Source organism: Lissotriton helveticus, chromosome 4_1 (genome assembly GCF_964261635.1).
Source record: "Lissotriton helveticus chromosome 4_1, aLisHel1.1, whole genome shotgun sequence".
NCBI classification, from domain to species: domain Eukaryota; kingdom Metazoa; phylum Chordata; class Amphibia; order Caudata; family Salamandridae; genus Lissotriton; species Lissotriton helveticus.
The window spans coordinates 275989972-276016077 of record NC_136063.1 but is presented as its reverse complement, the minus strand read 5'-3'; positions in this window follow the sequence as shown (position 1 = coordinate 276016077).

Here is a 26106-nt window from a genome sequence, read left to right as displayed (position 1 = left end):
ACACCGCCATCCATATTATGATGTAGGCGGAACATCACCTTTCCATGACGGCGGTAATTAGGATGCCGGTCGGTGTTTCCTCCGACCGGCATCCCTGCGGTTTCGAAACCGACCAACCTCGGGTCGACAGTCCGAAACCACAAATACGATATGACCATACATGGTGTGAGTGCAGACTCCCATTTTCCTATGGGAACTTGTGCGGCAGTTGGAACCCAGCTGCAGCAGAAGCTCCCATAGAGAAATGGGAGTCACTGTAAAGTCACAGTAAATCCCTGCACGGTGCAAGGATTTACAGTGGGGTCCCAAAGTCACTTTCCGACAGGCTTTACATGTCGGAATGCCTGACATGTAAAGCCTGGCAGAAACCACCATCATAATCCCGACCGCGGAAATGGTGTCTGTATTGGATTATGTTGGTGTTTCCGACTGGCTGATGGGTTCCTTGAGCCAATTGGAAGCATTCTGACTTAACCGGCCGGTTTGAATTCCACCCGCTGTAATCAGAATATGGCGGTCGGGATACAAACCAAGGATGTCGATCGGTAAGCCTCTGACGTGCGATCGGAGGATTACCGACCGACATACTAATAGGGCCTAACTGTATTTGCATTATTTAAATGTATTTTTCAAAATATTTATACATTTTAAATATTATTATTTTTTTTTTTCTAAAATGTTTATTACACACACATTTACATTTTGTTGCATATTTTTGCAATACAAATAGTTAAACTTAACCATTGCACAAGCTTTTGAATGACCTGTTGCCTTTCCTTATTTTAATTTTTTTTTAATTTTTTTATTTTTCAAAAGTTAATCACACTTTATACGTTGTACGTTGCACATTATACATTGTTTCACAATCAAATAATATCTTATATCAAATGTAAAGCATAAGTATACTAACCCAACATATCAGACAAATTATTACATCAACCTATTCCCTCCTTCCATCTTAGGATAGGGTCCCAAATCCTCAAACCCATCAGTCTCCCTCTTTTTCCTTTACGGGCATAGATATTTTTCTCTATATTGTAGGCTGCTAATAAGTTGGCCAGCCAACACTGTAGCGTTGGTGGGTTCTTATCTAACCAGGCCCTAGCTATCATTAATCTGTACACCGCCATCGCCACAAAAATAAATTCCTGCTGTGTCCCATCGTCGGCCCTGCCTACTCCTAGTAAGATCCAGGATGGGGTAAGTTTTATCGGGATCCCTATTGTGTTATCCATAAACCTTTCTATATCTTTAAGGAGCGTGTGGAGTTGCGGACATGTAGCAAATATGTGTAAACTATCTGCCTCTGCAGCATTACATCTCGAACAGGAGGTCCCCTTAGTACCTCCCCATTGTGCAATCCTGGCAGGTGTAATATACAGTGAGTAGATCGTTTTATAGTGTTGGGATTGGAGGGAGGATGCACACAATACTGACCGACCTAGATCCAGTGACTCCTGAAACCAGCCACTTTCTCCCTGTAGTAATACCTCCCATTTATTACTATATTTTCCTAGGTCGTCGGGTTTCTCTTTTACCAAGCTCGCATATATTGATCGAATCGAGCGATCCCCTGCTAATCTTATTTTTTCCAAGATTTCATTCGTATTAAAGCCTCCTATTCCTCCTTGTTTGCCACCTAGAAAGCTTCTAATCTGAGGTACTTAAAAAAGTCTCTATTAGATAACTCGAATTTCCTTCTTAAGTCCTCAAATTGTAGCATTCCCTCCGGCCCCATTACATCCCCTATTTGTACAATCCCTTTTGCCATCCAATTCAGCATAGTTTGATCCCCAAATATCTCCGGAGGGAGTGACTTATTTTTATACATTCTTATATATCGATTATATCTCCCCAATTTACACTTTTTACAGAATGCATTCCATATTTTGAAAGCAGCCAGTAATGTCCTGAATCTCGTTCTTTTATAATATCCATAGTTTACACAATTTAAAAAACAATTTCCCGCATCCTCCCCTACTACCGTTGCATATATTTTTGTAGAAAAACATTTGATCCTTGGGTCAATATTGTTCCCACCAATTAATCCCTGTATATATTGGAGTGCCGCAGCCATATAATATAGCCTAAAATCCGGGGCCTCCCACCCCCCCGTTCTCTAGGTAGGGTCATAAATCTATAGGCTCAACGTGTCTTACCGTGGGCCCAGATAAACTTGTTACATATTGCCTCCAGAGTATTAAACCAAGTAGCCTCGAAAAATAAAGGGATTGATCTAAAGAAGTAAAGAAACTTAGGTAAAATTAACATTTTTATAACATTTGTGCACCCCACCAATGACAAGTGTAAATTATTCATTCTTTCCAAGTCCCCTTTTACCTGTGCAATTAACGGTGTCATATTGTTGCCCACCACCAAATCTAAATTTGCCGTTATTGCGACCCCCAGATATACTGCGGAGTCAACAACTCTGTTATCGTGACAAGTGGCACTGCTATTCACCACTATCTGGGTTTTGCTTTTGTTCAAACTATACCCTGAAACCAACCCAAAGCATTGTGCTTCCTCCTCCACCTTATTGATAGCTGCTCCGGGATCAGGTGTCAATATAGCCACGTCGTCTGCATACGCCAGTGTTTTGACGGTGCTACTGTTTAGGCTCATTGCCGGAATTTCCAGATTACGCTCTAGCCTGCGCAAGTAGGGGTCCAAATATAGGGCAAATAGCAGTGGAGATGAGGGGCAGCCCTGTCTTGTTCCCCTCTTTATTATGACAGCTTCAGAGTACCCTCTATTAACATTTATCTTGGCTGATGGATTCATGTAGAGAGTTTGCACAGCCTTAATAAATCTGTCCCCTATTCCACTCCACCTCATGACTGACCATAGAAACTCCCAGGAGACCCTATCAAATGCCTTTTCAGCGTCTAGAAATAACACGGCCATAGGGTCTCCCAGGGTGTTAGCTGCATCCAGCATCGTTATCACCTGCCTTATATGTTGAGTTGAACCTTTTCCCGGAATAAAACCATGCTGGGAAGGGCAGACCATGCTTTCTATCACCCTTGATAACCTTTTGGCCAGTATTTTGGAATAAATCTTTACGTCTGAGTTCATCAAGGTGATTGGCCGATACGAGCCTGTGTTATTCGTAGGTTTTCCTTTCATTGCAATTACAATAATGGCTGCCCCTCCCCATGATTCCGGCACCGACTCTCCTTTCTGAGCCTGTAACATTATATTGAACATGTCTCCCTCCAAGGTATCTTTAAAGATTTTGTAGAACTCCAGTGGTATCTGATCTGGGCCTGCTGCTTTCCCCGCCGGAAGTTCCCCTAATGCTGCCCCAAATTCCTCAAGTTGGATAACCTCCTCTAAGAAGGCCTTATCCTCCAGGGATAACACTGGAGGTAGTATGTCGCTCAGATATCTTTCTACCTCCTCAGGCCCTGCTGCAATGCCCGTATCATAAAGGTCTGAATAGAAGTGCCTAAATACCTCTCTTATCTGTCCTGGCTCATGGACCGTATTCCCTTGTACATCCTTGATCTCCCTGATATCTAATGTAGCCCCTCTCTGCCTTGTTCGAACAGCCAAAATGTGCCCAACCCGTTCACTAAGTTCATAAACGCTCTCTTTTCTTGCCAGGTATTTCTCCACTGTCCTTTTAGCAATCCCTTCAATAGCCTCTGCCTTAAGTGCTATTCCCTTTAGTAATATCTGGTCTAATGGGGTTTTGTGTTTAATAGCCAACTCTAATTCCCCCTCTACTCTCAAGATATTTCTATTTATCTCTTCTATCTTCAGTTTTTCCCTTTTTTGTCTCGAGAAGACGTAGCTCATTGTCTCCCCCCTTACTCCCGCCTTGAATGTGTCCCAAACTATGCCTGGGGATGCGGTATTTCGGTTTATCCCCCAGAAGCTCGTAACCCAACTTGACATGAACGTTCTGTATTCAAGGTCCTGGAGCAAAGCTCTTTCAAAAGTCCAATGTGACTCTTTCCTTTGGAACTGCCCTAGTTTAATTGTGAGTACTAGTGGACTGTGATCTGATACTATCCGTGGATGTTTTTCTATTTCCGACCCTATTGCCAAACTGTTTGAGATAAGGAAGTAATCCAGCCTGACTAAGATCTGGTGTGGGGCTGAATAAAAGGTGCTTCCATCCAAATTCGGGTGGCATTTTATCCATGGATCCATCAGTGCATTATTTATTACCATGTCTGACAGGGCTTTGAAAGTTTTTTTCTTTCTACCTTGATAATAAGACCCTAGTTGTGTAAACGAACTACCTGGATCGTGTAAATTAAGGTCGCCGCAGCATATGATTGGTTCCTGCCATTGTGCTAGTTCTACGTCCAAGTATTGGAAAATATCCGGGTCATCATCAGTAGACCCGTACACTGAGAGCAACGTTATTATCTCTCCTTTAATTGCTAGCTCCAAAATTACCCATCTCCCCCATTGGTCTTCCTTTTTCCTCTTTATCTCCGTGTCCTTCTTTCTGCCCATCACTGCCACCCCCCTAGTTTTTGTCCCCTGATTAGTTTTTGCCAGCACCGCAAAGCCCAACTGTTCCATAAGAGAAGCATGTTTGCCCTCTATATGTGTTTCTTGTAAACAAACCAAGTCTAACTTCAGGGTATTTAATAATGCAGCTACTCTGAGTCTTTTATTTATATCATTCAGCCCACACACATTTATGGAGCCTATCCTACATGACATTGAGATTTAGTTTCAGTGCCGTTCCCGTTCCCAGTGAATACCTCTATGTATTTACTTGCACATGGGGGTGCTACATCTATGATAGTTGGGTATGACTGTTTACTATATATATTATGTCTAGCTTGATTGTCGTGCAAGTATTTGTTCATGTCACCTCCTATCCCAGTGTGATATATCAAACTTGAAGCTTCCATCTTTCGACCCTCTTTTCCCCCCCTCCCTTTAATCTCCCCAGCCTTTCCCTCCCTCCCCCCCTTTGCCTCTCCCACCCCGCCCTCCCTCCCCTTTACAGGCAAATAGGTCTGCTGACCTATGTGTGGCCGTGTTGAGTTCTGCTCGTCGCCTCCCCCTCCAGCTAGATCCTGCGATCCTTGTGCTGCTTTTTTAACTTAAGTACAAGCTTAAATTTTCTCCCCCCCTCTTGAAACACCGCCCAAGGAAGAGTAAAATTCCCTTATAAATTGAAATAAGTCTATCATACAGTTGGTTCCCCTCTCTACTCAACTTTCTTATCCTTCAGTTGTTCCAGAAAGTGCTGGGCTTTAATCTCCGAATCAAACATCCAAACCTTCCCTTTTAGCACCACCTTGAGTCTAGAAGGGTAGAGGAGGTGTGCTTCTGCCCCTAGGCCCTGGAATGGAGCTATCAACTGCCTCATTTTCCATCAGCGCTCTACCGTCGTATGGCAGAAATCAGGTCTTGTAAAGAAGGTAACATCTTTGAATGTACGTTTTTTGTTGGGCCTTGCTTTATCTATAAGTTCCTGTCTTAACAGATAATTACCAACGTTAACGAGTATTGCCCTGGGTAGGACCTCTCTTCCTTCACTGGCATGCCCTTTCCTTATAGTGAAGGGGAACCGATGTGCCCTCTGGACCTCCCTCTCCCACTGCCACTGGGATTCTGGGAAAGCCCCCTTTAACAGATCCACTACGAATTGTCTAGTATCCTGCCCTTCCATCCCTTCAGCCACACCCAAAATTCTAACATTACTCCGTCTCTGACTATTTTCAAAGTCTTCCATTTTCCAACGTAGATCTTCTGTCATTTTCTCATGCTCAGTTTTAAAAGAGTGCCATGTCCCAACGTCGTCCTCTAGCTTCCCAGTGCGTTCTTCTACTTCCGTTACTCTGTCTACTACTGCTTTATATTGTTTATTAATTTTCCTGAGGGACCCTTGGATTTTCTTGGTGTCCTGTCTTGCTCTGCGGCTATCTGCTCTTGCCTCCGCTTGCATTTGCTTTAGTGTGGAAAAAAGAATTCCAAAGGAGTCGTTCTGGGCGAGCCCGCCTGCTGCTCCTGATCCGCCATTGTCCTGGTCCTCCTGATACTCCTGCATGGTAGCTGAATAATCCCATTCCAAACGTCTCTCAGTTTGAGTGGGGGACCCTGTACCATGTCTTCTCTGTCTAGGGATTTTTTTTCTTTGAGTAGAGTTCTTTCCTGAAGTGTCTGACCCTGAGCCAGAGCCTTCTTCCTCCTCCTCCTCCTCCTCAGGGCTCTCAGATACTAGTGACTCCAGCTCTGATTCTGTCTCTGTGCCTTCATTAACAGAAAAAAAGCACTCGCCCTCCAGTGAGACACTTTCACCCCCTTCTTTACTGCTGGGGTTATCTCTGCCCAACTCTGTACTATTTGTCTGTAATGTACATTTCCCCAGATTTATCTCTTCTTCCACTAAAAGTATTGCCTCCAACATGTCATTATTTCCCTGTTTTTCGCCTTCTAGCGCCAGGCAGCTCACTCCTCCCTCCCTCAATTCAGTCACTTCAGCTCTGGGGCCCCCCATCTCCTCTTTGTCCTCCTCTGCAGCTTCAGCCCGTGTTGTTGTTCCCCCCCGGGGGCTGTATCTTGAGCATTACCTGCATCGAGCAGTTGGTTTGGCTTCTGACTGCTCTCCTCGCCTTGCTCGTCCTGCTCGCGCTGCTTGCCTTGCTCGAAACTCGAGCGTCGCCTAGCAACCAGGCTGTCGGCTTCCACCGCTGCGTCCTCAAGGACGCTCTCGCTGCCTTCCTGCCGTGTCTGCTGATTCCTCGCATCTTCGTTCCGCTCAGGGGCTCTGACAGTGAAGACCTCGTTTAAGGTAGGCTGTCGCATAGCCGTATCCTTAACTTTCAGGGTCTCTCCTCCTTTCCTGGCGTCAGTTCTTGCCCCCTTCTGCGCGCGAGTCTCAGCCGGCTTTGCGGCCATGCCTCCCACTGACGCTCCCGCTTTCTCCCGGAGCTCCGTCTTTCTTCTAGTAGCGGGAGGAGGGGGTGCGGGGATCTTCCTTGCTGTCCCGGTCATTTTCCCGGTTTTGCCCATACCGGGGTCTGTACTTGGGGTGTCTGGAAAGGCCGTTTTGGCCTTCGTCGCTGTGTTCATCTGAACCGGCGTTACCTTCTTTTTGTCGGGTTTGACACTTCGGAGGGGCATCCCAGGGAATGAGGCCAGCCGTCCGTTCTCCAGCCCAGTTATCCACTGTATCCACCTCACTGCTGGGCGATATCGAGACCAGGGACAGTTGCTGTAAAAAATCCGTTTTATCCAGTGGGTATATTCTTTTATAGTTGTTTTACACCAACTAAGGCCATCCATCTAGCCAAATGATCTTCTGCAGCATAACGTCCTGTAAATCGACTTATGCTGGAGAGAGGGAGATGTGCGACCTCTCAGCACAACTCATCCGCGGCCATCTTGCCTCCTCACATTTTAAATATTTTAACTAAAATATGTTACATTAATTTAATTTTTTAATGATTTTCCATATATGGTTTAATTTTTGAATAATTTTGTAAATGTATTTTTATATTTCAATATGTTTAATATATATTTTATTTATTTTATTTTAGCGATTTCTAAAGCGCCTGGTGACCCAAGGGCATCCCCGCGCTATGTAACTTGAATCCCATTGAGAGGGTAGGTAGCCGAGGGGTATTATTTGGGGAACAGATGGGTCTTTAGTTTTTTTCGGAACGCAAGGAAGTTGGATTCCAGTCTGAGGGCGCGAGGGAGTGCGTTCCAGCCCTTGGCCGCCTGAACTGAGAATTGACGACCTCCTGTTCGGGCTTTTTTGAATCTGGGGATGCAGACCAGATTCTCATTTTGAGATCGTAGCGATCTGGTTGCTGTATAAGGAGTGATCATTTCACTAAGGATCGCAGGGCCAGATCCGTTGTAAAGCTTGTGTGTGATACACATTGCTTTAAAGTGCACCCTTTGGCGCACAGGCAGCCAATGCAGGGCTTTAAGGGCTGGCTTGGCGGATAACCTGGAGGGGGTGTTGGTAATCATGCGTGCTGCTGCATTCTGTGTCCGCTGGAGTTTCGTGAAGGTAGCTTCTGGGGCTCCCAAATAGACCAGATTACTGTAGTCCAGACGGGACAACACTAGGCCCTGGATGAGGAGCTTTCTGGACATGGGTGGGAGTAAGGGCAGAATTTTACGGGTTTTACGCATTAGCCCAAAGCATGTGCCCGAAGTTTTGGTTGCCTGGGTCTTCATTGTAAGCTGTGGCTCTAGCCATACCCCGAGTGTCTTGATTTCCGATTTGGGGGGGGGGATTTCACCGAATACATCGGGCCATATCGTGGGAGGGATGGTTGTCCATTGTTTGCCGAGTAACATTACCTCTGTCTTAGTCCCGTTCAGTTTCAATGATGATTCGTTCATCCAGTTGTGGATGTTTATGAGGCAGTTGGTAAGATTTTCAGGATGGTCATATATGAATTAATTATAAATGTAAGTGTATTAAAACATTAATGATATGAAATAAATTTAAAAGATTTAAAATATGAATTTGTATATCACTAAAATAAGTGACAAAATATGTTGTTTAAAATATACATTTTTAAAAATCTCCCCACCCTTATCCCATAAAATCCAATATCCCATCACAAAAAATAGATATAAAACCATTACCTATAAACATTATTAAAAATAAGAATAAAAATGTCAACAATTTTATAAATGATACATTATCCTACTAAAACACAAATAAAAAATAAATAAATGCATAGAATAAAACACAGTACAATAAACTACAAACTAATTAACACCTGCAAATGAAATTACATACAACAATATTTTCTAAATTGATATTTTTTACAACGATATTAAAAACAACACTTAAAATTGCATTTTTACATTCAATATTACTGTTCACGATATTGTTGACATCCCGTTATTCTTGACACAATATTTTGTATCATAATATTTTATTTCCAATATTTCGTCGAAATACCATCATGTGCTTACAAAAAGAAAGCTGAATCTTTATGACAGCAATGCATGGAAATGACTTGAAATTTAGAAAACAGCTCAAAACATGGCTTTTCACCATCTAGATCAGGAATCTCTTATTTTATTTAAGCAAATCTATTTTCTCTCTATAGCTACGGGATACTCTTTACGAGTGAATGATGCACTTTAAAAATACCCATACACAAATAAATATATATAGAAACAGTGGTCTTATGGGTCCTGTGTGTGTGGGACTACCAAAAAATGACAGAGGAATGCATATGTATTCTTTGAATGTGTGTATGTGCATCCATGATTGTGTGTAAGGGAGAATGATGATAAATATAGCGCAAAAGTGCTTAAGTGGCAGCAGGATTGGACATAGCTGCTATTAGTATTTGAGAATTCGTGGACGACAGCCTCAGGAAGCAGCCAGTGCCAACACCCAGGTCTAAGCTCTCGGAGACACCATGCGCCGGCCAGATGGGACAGCAATCATCAGTGGTCCACTACTTTTAGGGAGAACGTGCCACCTAGAGTTACGTGCCGCCCCACCTCCCGGTCCCTCGATGTCTAGTCCGGTGCCGGTCCACAGGCCCAGGAAAAGGGCCACAGTCAAGCCGCAGTATATGGGGTGCCTGCCACACTGTGTATGGATGTTTGGGCGGGGCACTACTTGTGCCCCCAGGGCCACTTAAAAGTGGCCTAGAGGGGACAGGGTCCCTGCCTGGGGCCCCCAAACTCCCTTTCCGTCTGCCTTCTCATGGCAGAGGGACCGCCAAGAACAGGCAGGCGGTAAGGGCTATATTAATCCCTATGGCAGCGCATGCACAGGCACCGCCTCCATTGTAAGGTTAGGATTCGGACTGCCGTCCTGACAGGTTCTTTGATCCTTTTGATGGCAGCGGTCCTACCCCCAACCTCTGCAGTCAGACTGCATTGTAATGCAGTGGTCGGGCCGAAGCCCTGGATGGCGAGGGGACCATCACTGATGGGCTGTCGGTGGTGGTCCGCCCACCAACGTAATGAGGGCCTTTGTTACTATGCATGTAGCTGAACAGACCTTTGGTACATTCTTCAAGCAAGAAGCTTTATAGGCACACTGGCTCTACCAACTTGTCTGTACTGAGCAGTACTCAATGCTTTTATGCGTCACGACTCCATCCATCAATGCCCAATGCATGAATTCCACTACTAGAATCCTGACCAACTGACCACTCCCGAGCGCTCTAGGTTGAAAAATAACTCCGAGTAAACTTGCAGCTCTGTTACATGTAATTCTTTCAACAAAACACTTGGTCCCGCACTTCTTTAACAGAACCACAGACACGCATAACTCCATGATAGCACTCCATTTGTGGTAGAACTGCCTCCACTGCCAAGGCCCAAAATTATTTTCACGTTTATGAAAGGAACATTGAATCATGTTTATGGCAAGCTGCTTGAAAAGGCAAAAAATAGCTGTATGCAATTGCTTGGTTTCCTATTATGGAAACATTTTCTTACCTCCCTGGTGGTTCAGCCTAGTTCTGTTGGATATAATCTCTTGACTGCTACCTCAACATGCTGAAGGAATGAAACAGGCTCACACACCACATGTGTGAGCTCTAAGTCAGAAGCAAGTACTTTTATTGTTCTCTAGTGAATTCAAATAAGACTTGTTCATGTTAAGCAGTCCAGCTGACACCAGGGATGAAATGTATAGTATGAGTCTGAGCTATCTAAGTGTCGGTGTGAAAGTATTGCATATGACTAATTCACCCTTTGTAGGTTCTCCCTTCGCCCTTTTTAGCATATGACACAACTTTGCTAGTGTAGGACTATGAGCTTAAAAGAAAAGAAATTATATCACAAACTGAAAGTTACTAAAGGGTTAACGAGGAAAAATGTCATTGACGAGTACTAGCAATGAAGAAAATAATTTGTGTTGAAGAAATGATCACGAAATTGATGTAGCAAGGGCTCCTTTGTAGAAGCAAAAGGTCCAGAGACAGGCACAGGGGGAGTCATTCCCCATTGTGTACCAAGTCACAGAATCACGGCTCTCTTTTCTGATTGTTGGACATGGCACTTTCTGCAGGGGTATCCCCAGACTTTTTGCCTTCACTCCTCCATTTGTGCTGAATGATTTTTTGTTGGCTCTAGGACTCTATGAACTTCACCACTGTTAGCATGTGCTAAAGTGCTTGTGCTCTCTCATCTAAACATGGTTAAATTAGCTAATATATCTAATTGGCATATTTCATACACTCGTAGGTGCCTAGTAAAGACGCACTTCATGAGCCTAATGCCTATAAATTAAATGCTACCAGTGGGACCACAGTACTGATTGTGCCACCCACGTAAATAGCCCTTTTAACTTGTGCAAATGTCGACCAGACAAAATAAACTCTTTGCCAGGCCCAAACCTTCCTTTTTAATACATGTGTCACCCCCAAGGTAGGCCCTGGATACCCCAGAGGACAGGGTGCAATTTTTTTTAAAAGTAGGCCATGCACTCCTATGTTTTTAATGCACTTTTAGTGAAAAACTATTACATTTGTTTTCCACTACTGCAAAGGCTACCTCTTCCATAGGATAACATTGGAGTTACATTATTATATTTTATAAGTGTACTTTACAAATGGGACCGGGCAACCCTTTCCTTCTTGGTGTCTTTGGAATCACAATATAAAAGCCAAATTTAAGTCAGGTTTTAAATTGCAATTCTGAAAATGTCACTTTGTGAAATTTGGCATTTTCTTGCCTTAGCCGTTTAGTGCCTGCAACCTGTCTTTGATTCATATGACAAGGTATAGTTGGCAGATGGAGATTGTATATTCCTCCTAGATAGGCACACACAACTGAGAGGTTAGGTGTGATTGAATGGGCCATTGCTGGCAGGATGGGAACGAATAGCGGGGCCCAGCACCGCTAACACTTGAATAGGCTGTGTCCTATCTCCTTACAAAGGGCTGCATCCCCCGGTAGTTAGTCTGGAGCCAGGGCCAGCAAGGAAGGGCATTGGTACATTGGTGCAATTCAAAGGCATGCCTCTAGAAGCGTCTCTCTACTTCGAAGGTACAACTGTGTATAAAAGAAGGACCTCAGATTCCAACTCTTCAGTATACTTCTGGACCTGTGGACACTCAGCCAGGAAGAAGGACTGCTGTGCTGCAGAAAGGACTCCAACTTTGCTGGACTGTTACTCTGAAGGAACTGCAGCCCTGCTGCGCTGACCTGCTGCCTTCTTGCATGGGGAAGACCCTTGATGTGGCTCACAGGCTCTAAAAACCTGCTTTTGGGCTGTTCACATCCGTGAATCGGCACATTCGCACCGAGACCTCACTGCTCGTTCTGAAAACCAGAGCAAGCTGCTGCCATCCTGTCTCTGTGTATAGCAGCATAGACTGCCACAGGGACCACCAACGCAAAGCACTATCTGGCCGGTCTGCAACGCCCGACCTGCTCTACGGCCACACCAGCAGCCTCCTGTAAATTTCTCCTGACAGCCCTCTCCAATGTGAACAGGACTCTTGACACATCTTGACAGGTCTTGACGAACCTTCAGCAGGATTAGCCGCAGAATGTATCCAACCTTTACTCCATTGTGGTCAGCATGAACTATTGAATTTGACCTGGTCTAGCATGACCAGATGGCCGCAGTTGGTGCTCTGTGCTTTTAGGTGCTATTTTACATTTTATTCTTTAAATATTCAAAACTCTGGCTCTACTGATTGGATTTTTGTTATTTTTGTCTTCTTTTAATAATTACATTTTGCTGTATTGTTCTAACTTGATGTGGGATCTTTTTGTGTGGTGTTTTCGTTGTTTTACTGTTTGAATTGTTGCACAAATAATTTGCGCATTGCCTTTAAGTTGATCCTGGCTGCGCCAAGCTACCAGGGGGTTGATCACAGGTTAATTTGGGGTTTGCTTAGTGCCTTGCCCTGTCAAGGATTGTGGTTGCTGCTTGACCAGGGTTCACACTCCGGTCAACCAGTAGCCCAATTTCTCACATTGGTGATCAGCTGTGAGGATAAGACTAGTGTAGTGCCAGAAATTGATTTGGTCTACACTGCCATCCCCTATTTGAGACCATTGCAAGTTTTTTATTTTCTACTTTTTCTCTTATTTTATCATTTTTCCAAATTTGATTTCTGTCTCACCTTCATGGACTTGGGGCTCTTTTGTTGTTGTAACTGAGATACCTTGCCAGAATGATCCTGGATATCCACTGCCTAGCATACTAGACTGTAAGGGAGCTGAAGGATTTCTGCAAGGAGAGGGGGCTGGTCGTGAAGAAGGGGTCCACAAACAAGGACTTTCAGGCAGCCCTGAATGCTTTTGAACAAGTACGCTGGTTGGAGGCTTCAACTGAGGACTAAGTGGGTGATGACTCTGAGAAAGAGGCTGAGGAGGACTGCTTAGCAGCTCTAGGGTTAGAGAGAGAGAGGAACCCTTTTTACTCCTGACCAACTACAAGGCCCAAGAGGGTGATGGCTCTGAGAAGAATGAGCATGAGGAGGAAAATGATTTGGCAATAGCTATAGAGGAAAGGGAAGAAGCCTCAGAGATAGACTCCCCTGCTGGATCCAATGCAGGAAGCAGTGTATCATCCCACACCCTGTCTCCTGAAGAGGTGAAGGACAGACAGGCTGAGAGGGAACTGAGGCTGCAGTTTACCAAACTGACTGCAGAAGAGAGAAAAGATGAGATTGAAAGAGCCCTGGCAGATGAGAAAAGGGCTGAGTCTGAAAGGATCACAGCTAAGGAAAAATACACCATGGATGTGGAACAAAAGGAAGCTGAGACCGAGAGAGTCTTGGAAGAGAGAAAGATCTTGTTGACTCATGAACTTAGTCCTAAAGAGCTGGACTTGAAGGCAAACAGGCGTTAGAGTCCAGCAGGAATGGTGGCAGTGCAACCACTGTGACCAGTGCTGAAAGAAGGATCCCCATACCCAGAGCATTGGTGCCTGACGTTGATGTGGGGGATGACATAGACAGGAGATTTGAGCCATATGAAGTTGCTCTAAAGATGCACAGGATCCCTGAGAGGATGATGGAGCTGGCCTTTGGAGGCATAAACCTAGTGAGTGATGGGAGGGATGCCATACTTGCCCTAGTGAAGAGGGACAGGATGAGGTATCTCACCATGAAGGAGACTCTTGTCAAGAGATATGGATTCGCCCCAAAAGAGTGCAGGTTGAGGTTCAGGGACAGTCAGCAACTGTCTTACCAGTCCTGGGAGGATTTTGTGGGTTACTTGTGTAAAGCACTGAATTGTGGGGTGAAAGGTAATAAGGTAAACATCTATGAGAAACTGTAAAATTTGATTGACAGAGAGCACATGTTCTGTCACTGTCTTCCAGAGCTACGCTTAACATGGTTTTCTGCAAGCTTCCTGCCCCCAAGGAGGTGGCAAAAGAGGCAGACCTTTGAGTTAGTACCACAGTGTCTGAGAAGGCATTGGAAGTGATCCTAAGGAGGGTGGTTCAGGTTACCCTCATCAGAGTGGTGGGAAGGTAAACCTCATCCCTATATCATGTGAGGGGTAAAGGGTTCCCATGTCCCTTCCAAGCATAGGAGGGGGGGGGGTTTGCTGGGCGTAGGACCAGGGTGTCAATTTCCAACCACAGTGCTTGGATTTCTCACAGGTGGGGCACAGACCGGGGACCCCATCTGTGCTAGGAGACCATGCACTGGTGTAAGTGCCCCAGTCCCAGGGCAGCAGGGTGGGGGGCCACCCAAGGTGCACTGCCAGATCCAAGTTCTGCGGGTACCACTTGATAGCAGAAGGTACAGAGACCCAGATGGAGGGCAAGGAGGTGGAACTAGTCTACTGTGGGAGGAAGAGTCGATCATGGGGTTGCCAGCTCCGAGAACAGAGCACCCCAAGACTGACCCTGGTGAGCCACTTCTGCCTGGGGGGGACTCCCTGTGCTGTCACATTGACAGAGCTAGACCTACACCAGGCAGACATCTGCATGACACAGGCAGAGTGTATCACATTTAAGGGGGTTGACAGTTCTCCCTTAGAAGTCCTGGCTCACAAAACACCTCTTCAGCCTCAGGGTGCAGATCCTGGGCTGAGTGGCCAGTCTCAGGAAACCACCCCTGTACTGGTGGGAAGGTAAGTGCAAGTGGGTTGCAAAATCCCTAGAGCTACTACCCCCCACTATGAGAATCCACAGAGGACAGAGACCTCTAGATGCCCTGGCTCTGGATGCTGACAGCCGTCAGTGGCCTCTGTTGATTGCTGTCCTTTTGGAAAGAGTTTTCCTTGGGTTGGAGGCAGTAGTCTTATCCAAGGGGTGGAATGGGCCACATCAATTTGTTGACCATGGTGCTACTGCCTGCCTACTGGAATGCATCTGTCAGCAACTTACGGTTAGGTGCTGCACAGATGGTGTCCTCAGGTGAGGAGAAGGGCCCTTCAAAGGCCAGTTCAGTGGCTCAGGAGAGCATAGACAGAGGGACCCACATGAAGTTCAGAGAAGTGTAGAATTGACAGGTCCCCCAGCATAAAATGGCCTTCGTCCATGCTCTATTACCTAGGCAGGGAAGCCCATCAAAGAATTGATTAGCCTATCCTGGCTTTTGGCTGGAGGTGGGTCATATTGGAGCTGGCAGGTCATCCCCAGACTTTTTGCCTTCACTCCTCATTTTTGATGAAATACTTTTTCGGGGCCTTGGGACTCTGTGCACTTTACCATTGCTAACCGGTACTAAGGTGCTGTGGACTCTTCTCTACATATGGTTACATTGAATTATCCCTAATTGGCATATTTAAGTCTCTTGTAAGTCCCTAGTAAAGTGGCACTACATGTACACAGGTCCTGTAAATTAAATGTCACTAGTAGGCCTACAGAACTGATTGTGTCATTCCACTTACGTAGCTCTTTAAACACGCCTCAGACTTGCCATTGCATAGCCTTTGTGTGCAGTTTTAAAGCTGTGCAATTGTCCACCTGGCAAAATAAACCTTCAGTTTGGAAACATATAAATCACCTTTAAAGCAGGACCTGGAGAGTCCAGAGGGCAGTATGCAATGTATTTAAAAATTAGGACATGTATCCTTAAGTTTTAAAGTCCCTGGTAATGGAAAACAAATACATTTGGTTTTCACTACTGCGAGGCCTAACTCTCTCGCAGGATAACATTGGAGTTACCTTATTACATTTTATTAGTGTAATTCCCAAATGTAACCAGGTAGGTCTTTCATGTTTGGTTAAATCTTATGGTGATTTTAAATTGCAACTCTGAAAATGCAGCTTTTAGAAATTTGGCATTTTCTTGCCTTAGCCCTTTGGTGCCTGGAGCCTGTCTCTGAGTCACATGACTGTGTGTAATTTGCAGTTAGGCTTTGTATATTCCTCCTACATAACCACATACAATGTGGAGCCTCTGTGTGACTGATTGGGCCATCTATGGTAGGAAGGGATGGAGAAGCCATGCCCAGCCCCAATTGCACTTGAATAGGCTGTGTCCTATCTCCACTCAATGGGCTGCATACCCCCTGTAGTTAGTCTGGAGCCAGGGCCAGGAAGGAAGGGCATTGTTGAACTTTAATGAAATGCCTCTAGAAGCTTCTTCCCACTTTAAAGGCACAACTGTGTATGAAAGAAGAACCTCAGACACCAACTCTTCAGGACCTGTAGATAATCTGCCAAGAAGAAGGACTGCAGTGCTGTGAAAAGACTGCTGCTTTGCTGGACTGCTGCTCTAAAAGAACTGCTGCCTTGCTGTGCTGACCTGCTGCCTGCTGCCCGCTGCCCTCTTGCCTGGGGAAGAAGAACTGTACCTGCAACTTCATCTTGAATCCAGAAACCCAAAGTGACTCCAAGGGCTAGTCTGTTCGCCTCCTAATCTGAGGCTTAGGGGCGCTTTATGCTTTCAGGTGCTATTTTACACTTTATTCATTAAACATTCAAAAGTCTGATTCTACTGATTGGATTTTTGTCGTTTTGTCTTCTTTTATTTTTAACATTTTGCTCTATTTTTCTACATTGGTGTGGGATCTTTTTGTGGGGTGTTTTCACTGTTTGAAGTGTTGCACAAATATTTTCCACATTGCCTCTAAATTAAGCCTGACTGCTCTGTGCCAAGCTACCAGGGAGTTGAGCACAGGTTACCTTGGGGTTTGCTTGTCCCTGTCCCTGTCCCTGACAAGAATTGTGTTTGCTGCTTGACCAGAACTCACACCCCAGTCAGCCAGTAACCCGGTTTCTCAAACTGATGAATCAGAAATACGACCAATATATCACTCTCCTGCACTGTTGCAAGGGGGAAAGTCAGCACTTTTTAAGAGAAAGGTAGTAATAAGTCCTGTTTCTATTTAAATTTGTGCAGCTAGAAAGGGTATTTGCAGTGTAAGGTATTTTTGCACTGTGGAGACCACCATAGGTTCCACGATCAGAAGAGGTGGAAGAGAAAAAAAGCATTGCAAAGAACGTGGGTGACTGAGATACGGGAAGATGGTACTGTGGTGTGTCACACAGGAAGGGCAAGGTGGGGATCCACCCAAAAAACAAAAACAAGAAATAGTCATAAAATCTATTTTTCAGAAACGTGTTGACGAATTTGTCATTCGGAACAAAAAGAAACGTGGAGCTTTTTCCATTCCATACTATGAAACATCAGAAAGTATCTGAATGTTTACTGTGAGACACGTTCTCTTTTTTTCCAAAGGAACAAATGTGTCAGAGATTATATGATTTCACTGTTTAAGAAGGTTTGTGTGTAATTTGAGGTTGATTACGATTTTATTCATCCTTACCAGAAAGGAGGAAGTCTGTGGCTGGCCTCAATCTGAATAGAATTTTCAGAGAGCAGCTAGGAGAGCAGCCAATGAGAACTCATTGAGCAGGTATTTAAATGCCCTGGCTGATGTGCAGAAAATGGCAGCCGCCTTAGCCAGCAAGAGGAAATAGATGCCGCCAGAAGAGCACCCTGGGGAGCCGAGTGAACTCACATAATGCGATTATTCACATGTGATGCAGAGTCAAACCACTGTTCTGCCGGGAGGAGGCAGTCTATGAGACACTAGCCCGAAAGAGCAAGTGGAGGACAGAAGCATGACTTCATTAAGAAGATCAGAGAGGTTATTGTTTTAAGAAGGGAAGCCCAAGCCTCATCAGCTTGCTGGAATTCCTTCAAGTTATTGCTGGCAGGAGCGAAGAAGAGGATGCGGTGGGCGTGCTATGAGCAAATGAAAAGGAAGCCTCTGAGCCAGGGGAGGATTAAGGCAGTGCTAAACCAGGAGGAGGTGGGGAGAGGGTTCCTGAGCAAAGCAAGCAATCTGTCCTTCATGGAAAGTGCTTGTTAGATAAAGTGCAATTTGAGAATTTAGGGCCAAGTTTACTTCATGGGCACCTAGGGCCTCATCCTGAAGAGTGCAAAAATTGGATTGCGCTCCTCAGTTTTCACACGTGCACCTTTCAGTGCTTTACATGCTTAGTCACCAGTTTGCACAACTCCTCGCATGTGATCAGCACAGATATGCATCTTACATTTTTCCTCAGTTAGGGCACATTTCATAATATTTTCATTTTACATTTAAAACATGGCAAAAACCTTTGGACATATTTTTAGATAGGAACACCTTCAAAATATACTAGTCATATGCCTACAGATTACTATAGTACATGTTACTGTTCTAGTCTTTCACAGAATGTAATGTCTTCATGAGAATGTAGATGTGTATCCAGATGTCATTGGAATACAACATCTTTGTTAAAATACCCCTCACACACCAAAAGGGCCCTTGGTGTCATGCTTCATCATCGGGGTCTTCCCGTCCCGCTGCGGGGCGGGGCAGTGCTGCGACAAGCGGATACGCTGGAGCACCTTTTAGATGGAGGTGCTATGTGTTGGGAGTGAGTGTCAGTGGGGTCAGGTGTGATATCAGGTGTGAGTTAAAAAATACCTGGCCTAGTGGAAAAAAAGAATTTTATTAAACACTGGCTGGTATTATTAAAAGGAAAAAGTGAAGCGGAGAGATGGAGCAGGTTAATGGGCTCTCTCTGCTAAGTGGGTCAACATGTTTCGAGGCACGGGGCCTCTTCGTCAGGACCGAGGGGAGATCCCCCTGTCACTCACTAATGTTTTCTCCACATGGGTAGAAAAAAACGTGTATGTACAAAAAAGTGAAAAAAGAACTATGTGAGTAACTACAAATTAATAATTACAGCGCCCCCGTATTTCCCTTCCTGGCCATGTATACCCGGCATATTTCCCGCCAAGCTTAATTGATCGATTATCCAATTACCATTGAGTATATAAACACGCCGCCCACTACCCCCTTCACATCCACGGAAGCCGCGGACGAAGGAGGAAGCACAATCGTGCTAGGGGCACAGTAAGTACGGCATAGCCGTCTCGAGGAAGATAAAGCCTGTATTCCTACCCAACCTAGTTGAGTTACCTTACACCACTTCGAAGGCAGGATTACAGTATATCCTTTTTCCTTCTTTGCAGCTGATACCCCACCATACCCTTCAGTCTTATGCTGGCTCATGAGGCATTGATCCCCCCATTGATAAGTATGCATTTCCATATCTATAACCTCTGGCTATACAGAACCTATGTATGTTACCCACTCTGTGTGTGACTGACTGTGTGTGTGCTGAAGGAACTCTTCAATAATCCTCAATGTTTATACTGGATCCCCTACTTGTATATATTTCTGTGTGTGTTTCTCATTTTTCCTTACAGGTAATTTAGAGTTAAGCGCACCTTGGGATCGGCGCATTTGTAATCTATTACTCTTATTTTGCAGGCATACTACATTATTAGTGTGGTAGCATATATGTGCTGTAATTATTAATTTGTAGTTACTCACATAGTTCTTTTTTCACTTTTTTGTACATACACGTTTTTTTCTACCCATGTGGAGAAAACATTAGTGAGTGACAGGGGGATCTCCCCTCGGTCCTGACGAAGAGGCCCCGTGCCTCGAAACATGTTGACCCACTTAGGAGAGAGAGCCCATTAACCTGCTCCATCTCTCCGCTTCACTTTTTCCTTTTAATAATACCAGCCAGTGTTTAATAAAATTCTTTTTTTCCACTAGGCCAGGTATTTTTTAACTCACACCTGATATCACACCTGACCCCACTGACACTCACTCCCAACACATAGCACCTCCATCTAAAAGGTGCTCCAGCGTATCCGCTTGTCGCAGCACTGCCCCGCCCCGCAGCGGGACGGGAAGACCCCGATGATGAAGCATGACACCAAGGGCCCTTTTGGTGTGTGAGGGGTATTTTAACAAAGATGTTGTATTCCAATGACATCTGGATACACATCCACCCAATGTGAGGTGGCCCTTTCTGATTAACCTAAAACCCTGACAAGAGGAGGACGTGCCCACCTCGGTGCCCACCGGCATCACCTCTTCACTCCCCCCTTTTTGATTTCCTTAGTCTTTAGACAGCGTGCAGCTGTGGGAGTCTTTTTTCTCTCGAGTTCGACCGAGACACCAGAAGTTCTGGATCTACACATAGCACCCAATTAGGCTGCCTTGTGTCTATATATTTATATCCTTTTTCATGCACATCACCGCTAAAACACCCACACATAGTCACCACACACTCATTCTAAGTAGCCATCCATCATGGAGGATGCAGGAGGCCTCACATTTGACGATGAGGAAGTCGACAGAATTCTAGCCACGCTCCGCCCTTTTGAAGGGCTGAGTAACACCGAACCATGCACGAACGATAGTGATTGGGACGAATTGGCTGTGCTTAGAAGAACACAGATCAAGACGGCCCTCCACGGTCTATTTATGTCGGAATATCTGAAATCCAAGACAGCCCCCGCAGGACTAATAGTTAAAAATGAACCTTTCATCTTTACCCATGACCTCGAATTTAAACGAGACTGGTCCTTGATTAGCTGGAGATGTACCAGAGATTGGCTGGTTCTCATCGTGAAGACAGCAACAAAGCTGACCCAAGAACTGAAAATTGAGATTTCAAAACTAGAAGTTAAGATCAAAAGCTATCTATCCCCTACTGCCCTGAAAAAACGACTCGAAGAACTGAACCAAGAAATGACTGATTTCGAACTCACTCTGAAAAAAAGTAAAAGTAAAAAACATAAGAAAGACACAGAGGAGTTCACACATGAGCGGATTTACCCGTACATTAAGAAAGATTATGTATCAAGAAGTCAAAGCAGTGATCAAGACACCAACTTTTCTGACACCAGCTCGAATAGCTCTAACTCTAGTAGAAATAGCAATCAGGGTGCAAACAGAGGGAAACCCTCTTCCAGAGGGCAATTTCCAAGGGGTGGAAGAGGGTGGATACCATACCAGGTACCCCCAGGATATATGCAATACCCACCGGCTCCACCCTTCATGAATCACCCCTTCCAACCTTGGGACCCACAAGCTCCCCAATACAATTACTATGGGCAGCAGCCTTTTTTAGGCCAGCGCCGAGGCCCCAGAAGGGAAAGAAATCGAAAAGGCAATCAGGTTCACTGGAACCAACCTCCAGAGACCGCCCCGGGTGTATCAACACGGAGCCAAACAGCCTCCACCAGCAGGGGAACTTAGTAGTTAACCTGTCGGACCAAGACCTTACAGAAGACCAAGTGAAGGTTCTGTCAAAAGGTCTAGGCTATGTACCCACGAATAAAATGGATAAATTCAAAGTTTGCCAAGAGATGAAAGAATTCATGAGGAAACTCAAACTCCGGGCGTTCTTTCAGGATGCCACTAACGTAGGTACTGAGGAGTCCGACACAGGGTTAAAGAAAAAGTCAACTTTCACCCCACTAGACTCTACCATACCTGTAGAACTCCTGACTTTTGAAAAAGCAGTAATGGAAGATCTTGAGAGGTTACCGAACAGTGACAAGATCCCCTTTAGGAACACCTCCCGTCAGGAACAGGCTGCACTGCAGGAACTTGCGAATAACCAGACTATTGTGATAAAACCAGCCGACAAGGGCGGGGCAACGGTTGTACAGACCTACAGTAACTACGATAGGGAATGCAAAAAACTACTGAATGATGCACGGAATTACCAGGTACTAAGAGAAGATCCCACAGAGGAAGTGAGGATCTCGATCCAGATAATGATTGAGGAAGCGAGAGCGCATGATTGGCTGACCAGAAAGGAGAGTGAGTTCCTAACCCAAGACAAACCAAAAGTACCGTACTTTTACACTATACCTAAAATTCATAAGGACGCCCCTTATCCACCTGGGCGTCCGATAGTGTCGGGTATAAACTCCATTTTGGAACCACTATCTAAGTTCGCAGACGCATTCCTCCGGCCAATTGTGCAGAGCACCGATACCTATTTGAGGGATACCAAAGCAGTCCTTCAATTGATCAAGGATGTTCCCTTTGACCCGGAACACGACCTTCTTGTGGGACTTGACGTGGAGAGTCTATACACAAGTCTTCCACATAGAGAAACCCTGGAGATAATAGAAGAAGTATTATTCTCCACACCATGGGATTACCACACCCCCAGACAAGTGGTCCTCGAATGCATCTCTTTGTCCCTCACAAAGAACTTTTTTCAATATGAAGATACCTACTACCTCCAAAGACACGGTACCAGTATGGGGAGCACCTGTGCCCCCAGTCTGGCAGGTCTTTACGTCCATCACCTGGAATCCACCAAGATCCTGGATCTGAGCAATCCCTATAGGCATCATGTACTCACTTGGAAGAGATACATAGACGACATTTTTGTCATCTGGAAGAGCGACCTAGACTCGGTTACCTGTTTCATGAACTGGCTTAATCAGCAAGATCAGTTCTTGAGATTTACTCATACTGCTTCCAACGAAAATCTAGTGTTTCTAGATCTGAACATCTTCCCTAAAGGAGGCAAACTTGCAACTAGCACTCACTTCAAGCCGACAGCTAAGAACAGTCTACTTCTGTACAGTAGCTTCCATCCGCGCCACTTGCGTGAGAACCTTCCGTACGGACAATTTCTCCGCCTACGGCGCAACTGTAGCAGCATAGATGACTTTAAGACTCAAGCAGCAGACCTGGAGAGAAAACTCCTGAACAGACAATACCCGGCGAACATTGTTCGTAAAGGTCTGAAGCGTGCTCGCAATAATAACAGGGAAGCCCTCCTGGACGACACAGAAGCAAAAGAACCAGATCCACGCCCTATTTGCGTTACCACCTACAACACCAACTCCAACCAGATCACGAAAATCGTGAACAAACATTGGAGGGTGTTATCATGTGGCCAACTGGATTTTCCCAAACCAATGTTTGCACATAGGAGGGGAATGAACCTAAAGGATCTCCTGGTACACACAAGACCAAGATCAACAGGTGCAATTGAACCCCCCAGAGTCGCAGGGATTAGTGGACACCACCCCTGTGGTTCTTGTGTATCCTGCCAGTACACAAAGAAGAGTAAGAGTATCACCTTTTCTAACCACTCTACATGGGAGCAGCGTGCTTTCACGAATTGCAACAGTCGCAATGTGGTGTACTTGATCACCTGTCCGTGTAACAAGGAGTATGTTGGAATGACCAGCAGACCCGTGAAAATTCGAATGGGTGAACACCGCAGCAATGTACGCTGCAACAGGACATCTACAAAAATGTCTGCCCATTTTGCCACTGTGGGACACAGTGTCCATGATCTAATGTGGACTGTTATTGAGATCTTCCCCAATGATAGAGAGCTTCTATCAAAAGAACAACGTTGGGTGTTCCGTTTGGGGTCACATCGCACTGGCCTGAACGATGACATCCCATGGTCTCAACTGCACACGTAGGGCTTGTTGTACCTTATAACAATGCAGACACCTCTGTCTCCAAAATGGACTCTTTTCTGTTTTGTATAAAAATATAAAAATTTTGTTCTGTTTGTAAAGATGGCCCCTGTAACATAGACATACTACATTACGAGTTCCCCGTATATTCTCACCCCTTCCAGCCAACCTGGTTCCTGAAAGGTGTGCATATATGGGACCGTATTATAATATCTGGTAAACATCCCCTCTTCCAGCTTCTCAAAACCTCCTCCTAACTCAAACTCCTCGAGGCTGCATAAAAAACGGACTTTTTTGCTCCAGTTTACCTATCAATATGGATAGTTTTATGTATACCAGCGCCTATAGTCACGAAACTTTCCATGAAATTCTTTTGAGAGTGTCCAATCTGAGCAGCGCTGGTGATAGCAAGGATCACGATTAGGGTAGCACGGTGCGCATGCGCACCACCTTCAGTGACTGCCCTACGCGCATGCGCGGTAGTGTGCTAACTCCGGCGCATGCGCAGGGACCACCCACACAGCGCCGGGCGCCGCTGCGGTGTTTCCTCCCGGTCTGGTTACTTTTTCAACTTGAACTTGCTCTAGACTCAAGGAAAGTGCCCACAATCGTTATTCAACGGGTACCACAGCCGAGGAACCAATATCTATTGGCTATATCTAACCATCCAACATGGCCGCCCCCGTATTTCCCTTCCTGGCCATGTATACCCGGCATATTTCCCGCCAAGCTTAATTGATCGATTATCCAATTACCATTGAGTATATAAACACGCCGCCCACTACCCCCTTCACATCCACGGAAGCCGCGGACGAAGGAGGAAGCACAATCGTGCTAGGGGCACAGTAAGTACGGCATAGCCGTCTCGAGGAAGATAAAGCCTGTATTCCTACCCAACCTAGTTGAGTTACCTTACACCACTTCGAAGGCAGGATTACAGTATATCATTTTTCCTTCTTTGCAGCTGATACCCCACCATACCCTTCAGTCTTATGCTGGCTCATGAGGCATTGATCCCCCCATTGATAAGTATGCATTTCCATATCTATAACCTCTGGCTATACAGAACCTATGTATGTTACCCACTCTGTGTGTGACTGACTGTGTGTGTGCTGAAGGAACTCTTCAATAATCCTCAATGTTTATACTGGATCCCCTACTTGTATATATTTCTGTGTGTGTTTCTCATTTTTCCTTACAGGTAATTTAGAGTTAAGCGCACCTTGGGATCGGCGCATTTTTAATCTATTACTCTTATTTTGCAGGCATACTACATTATTAGTGTGGTAGCATATATGTGCTGTAATTATTAATTTGTAGTTACTCACATAGTTCTTTTTTCACTTTTTTGTACATACACGTTTTTTTCTACCCATGTGGAGATAACATTAGTGAGTGACAGGGGGATCTCCCCTCGGTCCTGACGAAGAGGCCCCGTGCCTCGAAACATGTTGACCCACTTAGGAGAGAGAGCCCATTAACCTGCTCCATCTCTCCGCTTCACTTTTTCCTTTTAATAATACCAGCCAGTGTTTAATAAAATTCTTTTTTTCCACTAGGCCAGGTATTTTTTAACTCACACCTGATATCACACCTGACCCCACTGACACTCACTCCCAACACATAGCACCTCCATCTAAAAGGTGCTCCAGCGTATCCGCTTGTCGCAGCACTGCCCCGCCCCGCAGAGGGACGGGAAGACCCCGATGATGAAGCATGACACCAAGGGCCCTTTTGGTGTGTGAGGGGTATTTTAACAAAGATGTTGTATTCCAATGACATCTGGATACACATCCACCCAATGTGAGGTGGCCCTTTCTGATTAACCTAAAACCCTGACAAGAGGAGGACGTGCCCACCTCGGTGCCCACCGGCATCACCTCTCCACTCCCCCCTTTTTGATTTCCTTATTCATGAGAATGTACCCACATTCCTGTTCTATGTTTGCTCTTGACTTAGCGTTCTGTTCCTAGGCAGTTACTCGCTTGGCTCTTGCTTGGAAGAGTCCGCTCTTGTCTGTCCCTCTGCGCTTCTAATAAAGGATCTCCAACGCATTTATCATGTTTGCCGCTTATCATCTACTACAATTAGCCTAGATGCATGGATTACATTTTTCATCTGTTGTTTTTAATTCTAAATGTTTTAGGTCTCTCAAAAATGTGTCTGTTGTAGAAAGCCCCTTTGTGGACCTTAGGAAAAACTTACAGCAGAGTTGGAGCCAGCCTTTTTCTTACTACTGAGTGGATATAGTGCCACTCCCATTTGCTTTCTTCTCATTAGATAGCTGCCACTCAACTAAAGGCTGCTGCACTCTACACCACTGCACTCTACTCTGCATCACTCTACTTCTCGTTGACACAGCACTCTACTCTACTCTACACCACTTCACTCTAAGCTACTTTACTCTGCACCATTGCACTCTACACCACGCTACTCTGCACCACTG